At 38.8% G+C, this 13796-nt stretch overlaps 1 protein-coding gene across 2 annotated transcripts in view; it reads right to left on the bottom strand.

Moving 5' to 3' along the window:
* Nucleotides 1-9396, bottom strand: part of OSBPL6 (oxysterol binding protein like 6) — a 188454-nt gene extending 179058 nt beyond the window's left edge. For both annotated transcript variants that reach the window (XM_036745639.1, XM_036745640.1), the window contains exon 1: nucleotides 9242-9396. The gene's annotated coding sequence lies outside the window, so the exon portion shown is untranslated. The remainder of the gene's footprint in view (nucleotides 1-9241) is intronic.
* Nucleotides 9397-13796: the final 4400 nt, after the last annotated feature.

Raw genomic sequence — 13796 nt, 5'->3', positions numbered from 1 at the left:
TAGGGGATGGCTCTCTGGAAAGGAAGGGATATTTGGGATAATTCTAGTGATATAAAAAAAGGAAATATCAATAACAAGTTATTTTACAAAGAAAGGTATGTAAAAAAAAGAGGAGTCTGAATTTGGTGGCTTCTAAGGTCCTTCTCAGCTCTAAATCTATGATTTGTTGATTGGAAAAAGATTAGGTATGGTATTATGGAAAGGAAAAGACTACCTAAGTTAAACACAAAGGGAAGGAGATGAGCTTCCTGCTGAAAGGACTGTTAGTAATCTTCCTGTTCTTGGGGCTTTTCTGGGAACCTGGAGAACTGCAAAGAATAGGAAAGTGGGAGTCAAGGAACCTGGTTTCTGGGTCATGGCTCACTCCAGCTCCCTGGGATTCTATTTCCTCACCTGTAAATGGAGAGGTTGGATAAGATGTCCCCCATCATCTCTTCCAACTTCAGAAACTCTCTAAGTTGATGGATCATGGGATCTAGTCAGCAAGTCAACTGAACAAGCATTTATTAAGTGCTTACTTATGTTCCAGGCCTAGATCCAGAGCCCAGGCCATCTACTCAACCAGATGAAGAATGAGAGGTCCAGGAAAGATGTGTCCAAACACATTTACATGGGGAAAAATCATTCCCTTCTTCCTTTTCCAGGTATTTGCCTAGCACAGTGCCCAGCACCTGGCATGTAGTAGGCGTTTAATAATTACTTCTTGACTGGTTTTTTTTTAAGGAAGCATCTTCTACTAGAAGAAAAATGCTATTGATATTATTTACCTCAAAAATATATTCAGTCCAGGACAGAAAACAATTTGTAAAGTGCATTTTTGTAAATAAATGTTTGTGTTTCCATCAACTATCAATATAATTGGACATACATATATAATAGATTAAGCGGCAAACTTTTGGCAAAGATTTAGTTTCAAAAATGTCCAGGTCAGGGGAATGTTGGATGTTTTTGAAGCATTTTCAGTACTCTGCCACGCTACAAACTTCAGGACTTTACTCCTTATCTTTCACATCTACTCCTGTCCCTCATCTTCCTCCACCTCAGACTTCCTCTAAATTATTAGCATTTTCTCACAGTTGAAATTTCTGCAAAATGAAGAACTCTTCATTCATTTATCTTATTTTCCCCATGAGGCGGCAGTTACTGAGAATCAGATAGTTAAATATGTTTTGCCTAGTATCATATAGTGAAATGGTGACATAGGCAAGAGAACCTGAGAGCTTGTGCCCCTCTCCTCTGACTTTAAGCTGCTGGATCACATAACACATACCAGGTCATGGCCCTGCAGGGAAGCTGTGTGATACCTTCTGAAATATCAGAACCTTCTGAACCTTTTGACCTTGTATTAGGAGACTTCTGAACCAAATGTGTTCACCTTTTTTCCTCTTAAAAATTTATCAGTCAAGTTTAAGGAAACCAACACAGTAATATTTTTACATATTTATATGTTTTGGGTCTTAGAGATTATTTCCATTTTAAAATACCTGAGTTATTCTGAACTAGAATAATGAAATACACATTTGCTTTAATACCTCATAGCTAGCCCTGTAGTTAGAGAAAAGTTCCATTTCCAAAGCCAAATGGAATCAACTTTTCTAGTGTTTACTCTAGAAAGTGAACAACAAAAAAAAAAGTTCAGACACTTAGAATATTGAAACTAAGAGTACAATGGCCTAGTGTTTAATAAATACAAAGATGCCAGCTATTGGGTCAATATTTCATTACTTGACAAAAAGTATATAGGAAAACTGGAAAGCAATTTGGCAGAAACTAGACATAGGACCAACACCTCATGCCATATACCAAAATAAGTACCAAATGAGTATGTGACATCATAAACAAATTAGAGAACGAAGGAAGAAATTTCATGTCAGATCCAGGGATAACGAGAGAGTTTATGACCAAGCAAGAGATAGAGAAGGTCGCAGAAGGTAAAATGGAAAATTTGATTACATAAAATTCAAAAGGCTTTGTACAAACAAAACCAGTACAGCTAAAATTAGAAGGTAAGCAGGAAATTGGAGGAAAGTCTTTGTAGTAATTTCCTCTGATAAAAGTCTCATTTCAAGATATATAGTGAACGAATTCAAATTGACATTCCCCAGTTGAGAAATGGTCAAAGGAAATGGAAACATAAATTTTCAGAGGAAGAAATTCAAGCTATTCAAATTATAGAAATGCAAATTAAAACAATTCTGAGGTTCCACCTTACACTTATCTGATTGGCAAAATTGACAAAAGAGAAAAGTGGCTAATTGTGGAGAGGCTGGAGGAAAAGATACATATTAACGTACTGTTGATGGAACTGTGGACTGTATGGCCATTCTGGAAAGCAATTTGGAATTATGTCCAAAAAGCTACTAAATAATACATACCTTTGACCCAGCAATACTGCTATGATGTCTATACCTCAAAAAGATAAAAAGAGGAAAAGCACCTATATATAAAAAAATGTTTATAGTAGCTCTTTCTCTGGTGGCTAAGAAAGGATTAGAAACTAAGAGTATGCCCATCAACTGATAAATGACTGATCAAAATTCTATATGAATATGATGGAAATATACTATATGAATATGTACCTTATGAATATGATGGAATACTATTTTGTTACAAGAAATCATGAATGGACAGTTTCAAAAGAAACCTAGGAAGACCAGTATGAACTGATGCAGTATGAAGGAAGTAGTACCAGGAGAACAATTTATACATTAATAATGATATTTCAAAGATGACTCTGATCAATGCAACAGCCAGTACAATTCAAACAGACACATGAAGATACATGTCACCCACCTCCTGATTCAGAGGTGATGGACTCAAGAGTGCAGACTAAGACATTTTTCTCTGGACATGATGAAAGTGTGAACTCATTTTGCTTGATTATATGTCCTTGTAATGGGGGCTTTGTTTTTCTTGCTTTCTCAAAAGGGTAAGAGAGAGGTGGGGGAGAAAGTAGATTTTCATTGGTTGAAAAAAATAAAGTTTGATTTTAAAAATGAAATAATGGAGGTGAAAGAGTGTTGTAAAGTACATAGTGGTAATCAAATTAAAGATCTATATCAGAGTTGCATATGTAACTACAAGTTCCCAAAGAACATTAAACCTTTCCTATTTAAAATGATATGTACTATGTGCTGAGTATCAGCTCGTACCATCTGAGGATTGTCTCTCAGTGGCCCAAGCTCTTGCTCTGGTTATTTGCTTGACACAACCCAAGTTGGTGGTAAATTCACATATGTGTTAATGGATTTAATCATTCAATAACAACATCAAATCTATAGTCCAATAAACCCTTTTCAAATATACACCTCAATGAGTTAGGAAAGTCAAATACCAACAAAAGACCCAAAATTGCCTTAATATTCAGCGATCATCAGCCTGAATGATTGGCTTGACATATTTAATAATATCAATTTTTTTCTTTATCACTATGCATTTTCTTTTTCTTGGGGTTTGTTTTGTTTTGGTCCACAACTTCCTTAAACAATGCAGGGTGAGACAGCTGGGCTGTGTCAAAGTCACAGGTCTTCCTAACTCCAAGGCTACCTTGGTACTATGTGTAGCAGGCTACACTGTCTTTCTTATGCACATTTATAGAATAATATCAACAGTTTTGGCTTTGTCATAGCTCTGCCATTTACAAAGTTCATTCACATACCTTGTCTTATTTCCTTTTTATGCCACCATCCCCACCACAGGGTCACCTACTTAAAGTTTTCTAACATAAATCATGTCAGATCACATGAAGTGTTATTAAAGTGTTACCTATGTTCTCTCTTGCTCTTGGGATAGGGATAGAGTTGGATATGGGAGTTCACCAGTGAGGAGCTTCTTCTGCTTCAATGCAGATCTTCACCTTCTTAACAACTTAGTCTTTGAGAGATGGCAGGAGCACCAAGAGGTTAAATGATTTGCCCAGAGTCACCCAGAGGAAGGAGCTGAACCCAGGTCTTTGTGACTATGCACTAAGGTGGATGATACTGCTCCCTGGGGGGGGGGGGGGTGGTGCTAGAACGATCCAGGGGGGAAGTTGTAGCCTCCGGTACAACTGGAGGGCACCGAATAAAAATGAGGGGACAGTAGAAGCATAAGGAAAGAAAAGAGAAGAAAAATTCGAAAAACCATTCATACATTTCAGTTGTGTAACAGAGTTAAAGTTGTAGTGTTTACATTCTTTTCCAAATAAACACACAAAATACAAATTATAACCTATCAGTGGCCAAGTCCACCAACAGGTCTTAACAAGCAAGTGTTGGCAGGTGAGCATATTGCTCATTGTTGGGAAGTCCAGCATGCATCCTCAGGAATATGTGCATGTAATGACTCGTTTATAATACGATACTATATGGTTATATGATGCAATATTGCATCGTCAAAATTTCAATGCAGGAAAACCCCACAAATTTACAATAAATCATTAAATTTAAGATATGTCATTTTTAAAAAAAAGTTGTATTTTTTTTGAAATGATGCAAATTAAAAAAAAACATTAAAGGATTAAAGAAGGTAGATTTCTAGCAGGTGCACTGAGTAATTTTTTTTAAAAGGGGGCAGTAGGCCAAATAAGTTTGAAAACCTCTACATTGTGGCCTCTATTTATTGTTAAGTATTAGAAAAACAAGGAAGTAATCAAAAGCACTAATAAATGAATGTAGTTAATCACCTTGCATTTTCTCTCCGTGTTATCCAATACCTTGTAATACAGTGTTCTCATGCTGAACCATAATTAGCCAGCTCAGAACTACCCATTTCAAAGGATATAATTATAGTCAGTGTCTAAAATCTCTGGGCCAGGGAGATAGTGAGAGTGTTTTACACCTGCTATGAAGAAGAATTAACCAAACTAATCTACCAAAGTATCAATTTCAAGGGACTCAATTAAAGTATTAACTAAGAGCTCCCATTAAGATTCCCCCATTGTCAGCTCATACTAGAAGTCTATGTTCTCCAGAGTTCAGGAGTTCTACTTTATGGATCTCCAAATAACTCATCTCCTTACTATCGTTCTGAAAATTGAACAGTAAAATACTAAAATACCTATATATAACTTCCATTTTCTCCTGTTATCCCCTGAAATCAGACACAGATTAACCAAATGAAATAATATTTATAAAGTGCTTAGCACAGTTCTGGGCACACAGTAGGCACTATATAAATGCTTATTTCTTTCCCTTCGCCCTTTCCTAATCTTTTTGTAATATGACTGATGCCATTCCTACCAGCAAACCAGTGGTATACCAATTGAAGTTCTAAGGTATGTCAAGATACTATTAGGAGCTAAGGTCAAGCAAGAAAGCTTGTGCCCTGAGCTTGCCATAACAACACTCCTTTGCGCTCACCCTCTGGATGATCTCAGCCACAGCAAAATACTAGAATTGTTTCATATAATTATTGTATTGCTTTGACCAGCACCAGGTGTTCTCTGAGCTCAGACAAGTTGTACCCATGTTCCGGTCATGAAGGCCTGTTATGAATCAAACTTGTCTCTTGTTGCTGTTACCCCTCATTGTCAAGGCTGTAGCTCGCTGCATAGCCATTGGTATAAGTATTGAGATTTGCCTTCACTGCCTCAGGTTCCCCAGCACGTGTCTAATCTGCCTCCTTGCTTGCAAGTTGTTTTCCTCACTTTGAAATTAAACTTCTCTTTGATTCCTGACTCTCCTGTCTCTAGCCTGCTCTGTTTGTCTCTGGCCACCCACAGGTTAGAGGCTAGTTCAGTCTGGTTGACAGGTACTATACAAAAGCAGTGTTAACCCATAAAGTAAAGACCGAATGTACGTGGATAAATGACAACATGATCAGAAAGTGAGAAGCATTTACTACTTTCTTTCAATAACAAAAGGTACCGTTTCCTTCTCATAAACCAAAATTCAAGGTTTCATTAGCCCATGTATTTCTTTCCTTGGCTGGAACAATCCATGGAAATTTTAATAGGAGGAAACTGGCTGTTCAGGGTAAAAAGTGCTGATTCAGACTTGATACAAACAAGCAAAAGCAACTGACCCAAGGTCAAATTGCTTTTGAGCTCTCCTATTTCAGATTGGTCAACAAAGGCATTGCAGGTACCCTGGCAACAGCTCAATGTAAACTTCCTTTATGAATGACAACAGCACCCTGACCATGGTGACAATGAGGCTTGGGAGAGCCCTCTTTAACTGAACTTATCCTGACGTTTACTGCTGTTCTTAAAAACTTCCCTTACATGAAATACTATGTCAACTCACACATTTCTCTCAAAACCATCAATTAAGGTACATTTGTCATTCTTTCTACCTATTATCTTTCTCTAACCTAAAATAGATACAGAGTGTGTGTGTGTGTGTGTGTGTGTGTGTGTGTGTGTGTGTGAGAGAGAGAGAGAGAGAGAGAGAGAGAGAGAAAGAGAAAGAGAGAGAGAGAGGAAGGAAAAGAGGGAGACAGAGAGAGAGAGTTCTCATGTCTTTGAGAGAGAAAAAATACATTCGTATCAAACCGACACTGTAGTTCCTACTGAGTTTTTAAAAAGTTATAATTAAGCCCATGTTCTAAGTAGAGTAGCTTTAAGCACTATTTTCATCACTTCTAGCTTATTGAAAAAATAGAAACAAGCCCATTAAAAATTAAATGGCTATCTTGAGCTTTATGTATCAGCACTTGACTGGAAAATCCATCTCAACAACAGTTAACATTTAATAAGAAAGACTCCAAAAAATTTCAAGCAGACAGGGTCACAGGACTTAGAGCTAATAAGGAACTTCAGTATCATCTAATCCACCTCTTCATTTTAAAATTAAGGGAACTGGGGCTCAGAAACATTAGCTGACCTGCCCAAGGTCACACAGGTAGCAAGGGAGGTAGGGATTGGATTATAGGTCCTCTGATTGCAGATTCTGTGTTCTCTTCAACACGGTACAGTGGAAAAAGAACTGACTTGGGAATCAAAGGACTCAGACACTGCTCTGTTACCACCTGTGTGACCTGGAGCAGCACATAACCTCTCAGTTCTGGGGTCTCAGTTTCTTTATCTGTAAAATAACAGGGTTGGACTAAATGCCTTTAAGGTCGTACTGAGGTGTGGGATATACCACCAATAAGTAAATAATCTAAACAAACCCTATTTGGGGCAGCTAGGTGGCACAGTGGATAGGAAGATGACTCTAGGCCTGGCAGTCTAAGTTCAAATCCAGTGTCAGACATTTACTAGCTGTGTGACTCTGGGCAAGGGTTTGCCTCAATTTCCTCATGTATAAAATGAGCTGGAGAAGGGGAGAGCAAACCACTACAGTATCTTTGCCAAGAAAACTCCAAATAGGAAAGAAATGACAGAACAACAACAGCAACAAGAAGTTATGATATTAAAGAAAGTTCCACTTATTCCTAACGTTTTGGCAGCTAGATGGCACAGCAGATAGAGGGCCTGGTCTGGAGTCAGGATGACCTGAATGTAAATAAGGCCTCAGTCAATTACTAGCTGTGTGATCCTGGGTAAGTCACTTAACTGTCTGCCTCAGTTTCCACATCTGTAAAGTAAGATGGAGAAGGAAATGGCGAACCACTCCAGTTGTTTTGCCAAAAAATCCCTAAATAGATCAGACACAACTGAAAAAAACTGAACAACAACAAAAACCATCACCACCATCCTCATGCTTCCAAATGAACTGATTTCAATTACTGGCAAGACTTTCACAATAGCAAGATTAGGTTTAGCTGGTCAATATCCAGTTATCTACATTAACAGAAGAAGTAGTGACATTGATAACCTATAACCATGGATAATCCAAACATTACCATAAATTTGGCTTGAGTGGAATGTCCTGACTTCTGTAGCCTATTTAATTTGATACAAACCACTCAGCCTGGTATTTCAGGGCCTCCATAATCTGGCTCCAACCCATCTGTCCAGCTTTATTTCAATTCTGTTCTCCCTTACTCATTCAGAGGAAACAGCATTTCTTGCAGTCCCCTGATCCCATTCTGCCTTCATGCATTCCTGTAGGCTACCTACCCTCCATGCCTAGAAGACACTCCCCATCTTTGACTCCACCTACTGACATCCTGTTCTGGCTTCCAGTCCCACATCAGGTAGCCTTCTCCGGATTTCCCAGATAAAAAGGAACTCTCCCTCCTCAACTTCTTATAGCCCTTTTCCTTTCCCTTTTTGGGTATCTTACTTATTTATATACAAATCTCACTCTCCCATTAGTTTTTAATAACAATAACTGATATGTATGTAGTGCTTTAAAGTTTACAAAGTGGTTTACATTCACAGCCTTCTCCGATCCTCACAATAACTGTGTTAGGTGGGTACTACAGGTATTACTATTCCCATTTTCCAGATAAGGAACCTGAGACTGCAGAGAGCTTAAGTGACTTGTCCATGGTCATTCTACAACTAGTTATGGGTCAGACTCACTCTAAGCCCAGAATTCTTTCCACTAGACCAGGCTGCCTCTCTTTAGTCACAAGGGGTGCATAGCTTTTCATCTCTGCACCTATATGTCCTAGCACAGGTCTGTACACAGTAAGTACTGAACAACTGTGGGCTTGAAAGGCATTGGGGGGGTGGGTGCGGGGGTGGGAGGAATGTTTTTGTTTTTTTTTACTCAAACTGACACTGAAAGTAGCTTGAGTACATCCTGCCTGATAGGACAGCAGAATGAAGTGGATCACTTCAGAGGTGAGTCTGGACGGTAGGGGGAACCTGGCCTGGGGCAGAAGACTTTCATACCTCATCCATATGCAGACATTCCAGCATTATTTATCATATAAAAGCATAGTAGCAAGCAATCTAATATATCTCAACAGGAATCAGTTCCACTCTGAAACTAGAAAGCTATCTATGTGCTACCCAAAGGAATTGGCGACCAACTTTTCTTTTCATGCCTGACTAAAGGAAACAGTCTCTGAAGCACTGCTCCTTCTTCAGCTGCCGTTTTAAGGTTCCTGCTAAGCTGTGCGGAGTTGGTTAGCAGAATCCCCCCGTACAGTGGTATATGGCCCCAACCAAAGCTGGCTGCAGATGCACAGGCAGGGAATGCACTGTGACTTTGCAGTATTTTAACCTTCTTCTCTCATCTCCCTACACAAGTCATGGCAGTCCACGGAAAAGGCCAGGACTTCTCTGGTTTTGGGGTTTTTTTTTTCTCCCATGTATTAAGGCAAATGAACATTTCAGTAAGTGATTTTAAAACACTACATTCTCATTCAAAATTATCTTGAAAAAAGGACCTATATTAGAGAAACTCTCTTGTATTAATCCTACCTTAGAACACTGAGGCTAATAGTATCACAGGATGAGAGGGAAGAACTCTCTTCTTGCAGTCCAACTTCTTCTCAGAGCTGGTGCAGGCTCCCCTCCTCTGGTCTCTCTATATCCTGGGATTTAGGGATTCTATGCAACTCCCTGGTGACATCTTTACATCACCGCTACAGAAACGACAAGCTCTCCTTTCCATACACCCTGCCAGGCAGCTCTGACAGCTAAATGACCGCGGTGAGTGTGTGTGTGTGTGTGTGTGTGTGTGTGTTTTCAGGGATGCCTGGGTAAAGGCATTTGAACTCTGTTTATAGAATTACAACAAAAACAAAGCGATTAAAACTGCCCATTTCTTATTCCTTTGCTATTTTCAAACACATTACACAATATTCCTGCAAACCATGTGGGTTCCGATCAATAGGCATGTGTCAAGCTCAACCTCTGCCTCCAGCCGGCACTCCCTATTAGCCAAACCTGAGCATCTAATTCCCCCCAGTTCTCAAAACACAATACTCAAGCTAATTTCTAAGCCCCTAACATTCACTTCATCTGCACCACTCCCCAAGTCACTATTTTATATGCCTGGGAGACCCAAAATAGCTCTTGTTCTCTCTGCCTTATTCTCTCCCCCTCTTTCCTGAAGGGTTACTACAGCTCTTTCTGAACATCATATTCACAAAGTTCCTCTTTTCCTTATTCATTCCCTCCCACCAGCCAAGTTATAGCTCCTCTCTCTCACTGGAAAGGGAAAATGTTCCCCATTGGCTTAAGGGTAATAACTACAAGAGACAAGACCTTATAAGACTAGCCACATATCTAAACTATGCACCTAGAATCATGATTTGCAAGAACCTTTGACATACATACTAATCACTGGGCCAAGGTCAAATTACAGTTTGCTGTTATTATCATGATTTGAATAGATTATCTCAAGCATAATAGAGTACATGATCTTCAAGGTCCCTTCTAAAATTATTTGAGTTGAATTATAAAGGAAAACACTCCAAGACTAGGTAGAAAGTAGTAGGCAGAGGGAGGAACACATAAGGAAAAGCAGCTCCATTGTAGGGCTGGGAAGTTGAATCACTGCTTTCTCACCCCACCCACAATACTCCAAGTGCTTCTTCCTGCTCACCTCAGTTTATGAATGCTTCCACTGAAACACAGATCAACTTCACATCTTGGTGTAAAGGCAAAAGCAAAGTGAAACTATCGGTGCTGGAGATGCCTTGAGAAAACTGTGCTATCTCAGCATAATGCATCTGGAATCAAAGCCAGCCCTAGGCTCAGAATCCTGGGAATTCCACAGAGAGGCAAGCAACGGTACACATCTCAAAAAGCCACTTCCTCAAAGACATACTTTTCCAGCATGCTGCAGCAAGGACGAACTCTAGCGAACTCTGCATCACCAATGTCAAGTAAATGGTACTGAAGTGGAAAGAATCAGGAGTGAGGAAAACTGGTCCCCAGTCTTGCTGAGTGACCTTGAACAACTTCCTAAGCAGACTGCACTCTCAAGGGCAAGTCACAACCTCTCTGAGACTCAGTTTCTTCATATGAAGAATAAATTGAGGTAAACCTGATGACGGCTAATGTGAGGTCTTTCTAGTTCTATGGCTCTATGAGGCTTACAGTTTAAAATAAAAGTTTTTATTGATGGTTTTTATTTTAACACCACCATAATTTTCACTGTTGTTGTTCCCATTCCTTTCCAAGAGCCATCTTTGATGTCAAATAGAATTGTAAAAGACAAACAAGAAAAAAGAGAGGAAGAAAACCAGGATAACTGAAGAGTTCATTGAAAAATTCAAAACCTATGTGCAATATACAATACTTGTGGACTTCTCATTTCTGCAAAGGGGCAGCACGAGGTTGTGCTCTCACATCTCTTCCTCCTAGCCAGGCTTATTCTTTATAATTTTTAAACAATCACTTTTGATTTATAGAGAAGAAAAATCAGCATAAACGATCAATATATTGAAGAAGTCTGAAAATATGAACAATATATAATATTTGTGAATGTCCCGTCTCAGCAAAAGAATGGGCATGTGGGTGTCTTCCCACAGTTTTCCTTTCAAGCCATGCTTGTTCTTAATAATTTTGTAATATTCACCTTTGGGTTTTTTTTGTAGTTTCCTTTCCATTTACATTTTTGTTGTCATTGTTTATTTTTTCTTGGCTTTGCTTACTTCACTCTGCATCATTTCATACAGAGTTTACATTTTCTCTGTATTCATTACATTGGTCATTTCTTATAGCACAACAATATTCTACTACATTCATGTACCACATTTTGTTTAGCCGTTTTGCAATCAATGGGCATCTCCTTTGTTTCCAATTTTTTGCTACCACAAAAAGTGCTTCTATAAATATTTTGGTATATTTTAAGACTTTCTTCTTATCCATTGCTTCCTTGGGCTCTGGGCCAATGGGTACAGGCATCAGCTTATTTGCATAATTCTAAATTGCTTCCTAAAATAGTCTTATCATTTTCCAGTTCTATCAACAATACACTAGTTTGCCTGTTTTCTCATGACTCTTCAACATTCCTATCTTTTTGTCCTCTTTGACAATTTACAGGATGAAGTCTATGAATTACTAGTAAATCTGTACCCACCAATAACATCTGAAGAAGGAATGGTTTATTCCTAGAATAAACAGATTTCACAAAAGGAAGCAAGTCTGAATCAGCTCCCACTTCTTCAAAAGCAATTCTTTCTACACAAACAAAAGGTCCTTCCCCATAAAACCCTCATTGATTAGCACTGGAACATAACTCTTCCTTTCCCTACAACTCTTAGTTGTTTTTTCCTTACCTTTCTACACATTTCATAGTTATGTTATCTAGCCATCAGTTAAGATTTTCCCTTCCCCTACAGAAAGCAGAGAGGTGCAGTGGAAAGAGTACCAGCTCCGGAAGTAAAAGGACCTGGATTCAAAACACATCATGCCCATGAGGATAATGTTAGACAAGTTGGCAAGCCATTTATCATCACTGAACTCTGGCTTTCTCATCTGCATAATAAAAGTGTTGGACTAGATAGATAGCCAATGAACATCTGCTTGACATCTATCAAACTGCAAAACATTCACCAATATTTAATTCAGGGGTCCCCAACTTGGAGAAACTACTCCCACTCTTTACTTAAAAGTGTAATGGAAAAAGGAACTGGTAGTCTCCCGCATTTCAAACTTAGTAGCATCTGGTCATATCGTCATCGCTTCCAGAAATGTCCAAAGGGTACAGAAAGAGGGTATGGCCAGAAAGTAAGAGCTGTCCACCCTAATCAATAATAATATTAGTTATAGCTCCCATGTATATACAGCTTTAAGATTTGGAATGTATTTTACACTTATGATCTCATTTGGTTCACAGAGAAGTCTTGTAAGGTGACATTATCACCCTTATTTTGCAGATCAGAAAACTGAGGGGGGGGGAGGTTAAGTGGCTTGCCCAGGGTCACACATCATAAGTGTTTCAAGTGATATTGAAACCAGTGTTCCAGACTCCAAGTCTAGTGCTTTATTCATTACACTATGCTTCCTCTCTGCCACCATATCAGTCTAACCCACCTATGTATTACCATATATTAAAAAGAAATGAAGCCAAATGATACTAAGTGGTTGGGACTCCGAATATTTAAGTCCGCATGGAGAGGTGACATCACGGTACACAGATATTGCCCTTGGAGTCAGAAGGACCTAGGTTTAAGTCTAACTTCTGACATATACTTTGCTCACCATACAACCTTGGTAAGTCACATAACTTCTCAAGGCCCCAGGCATCTTTCTAAGATTGTAATTGCAGCATGAGTGCCCATCCCATAAGCAGAGGGACTTCCCTTAGCCAGAATTCCCTACACTAGTGAAACCAAAGGTCCAGTTTAAAATAAAAAGTCCCCATTAATAGAAGAAAAGGTAAATATTTCTTTGACCCTATTGAGCCAGAGATGCTGAAATTAACCATAATGGATGCAATACGCCTCTCTGCAATCAACCTCTAAGTGTACTTCTTAAGGGGTACAGCATTACCCAAAGTGATTTGTGATTTGTAGTGCGTAAGATCTATGACTAAGACAGAGTCATTTTATAGAGACTACAAATTAATATACAAAGACTGAACTTGGGAGCCCAATCTGACCCTGGCGGATAAGTGATCCAAAGCTGATGTCTCTAAGGATCACAGGATTGTATGATTCTAAATCTCTTCTTAAGAAAGAGCCAACCAGGCCATCTAACTTACTTTTAATTACTTAATTGCAATGATATCAAGAAGGATGAGTATTAACCAAAGTAACTGCCCTATGACTTTCTCTTTTAGCTTAATAGTACCTAAATAATATTTTTAAATGGATGATGATGATGATGATAGCTGGCATTTACATAGTATTTTAAGATTTGCAAAGTGCTTCACATGTTGTCTCATGCAATATGAGGCATTTCAAGCAAATGTTTGGATTTAACAAGTAGAATCACATGCCCCCCCACCAAAGCCTAAAATAATGTCCACTGGCAAAGTGAAATTTCAAAGGAGGATAACTGAGTAAGACATGAGCAACAG

Source organism: Trichosurus vulpecula, chromosome 2, assembly GCF_011100635.1.
Source record: "Trichosurus vulpecula isolate mTriVul1 chromosome 2, mTriVul1.pri, whole genome shotgun sequence".
NCBI lineage: Eukaryota > Metazoa > Chordata > Mammalia > Diprotodontia > Phalangeridae > Trichosurus > Trichosurus vulpecula.
The sequence above is the reverse complement of the archived record's forward strand: the minus strand, read 5'-3'. Positions and strand labels throughout refer to the sequence as shown.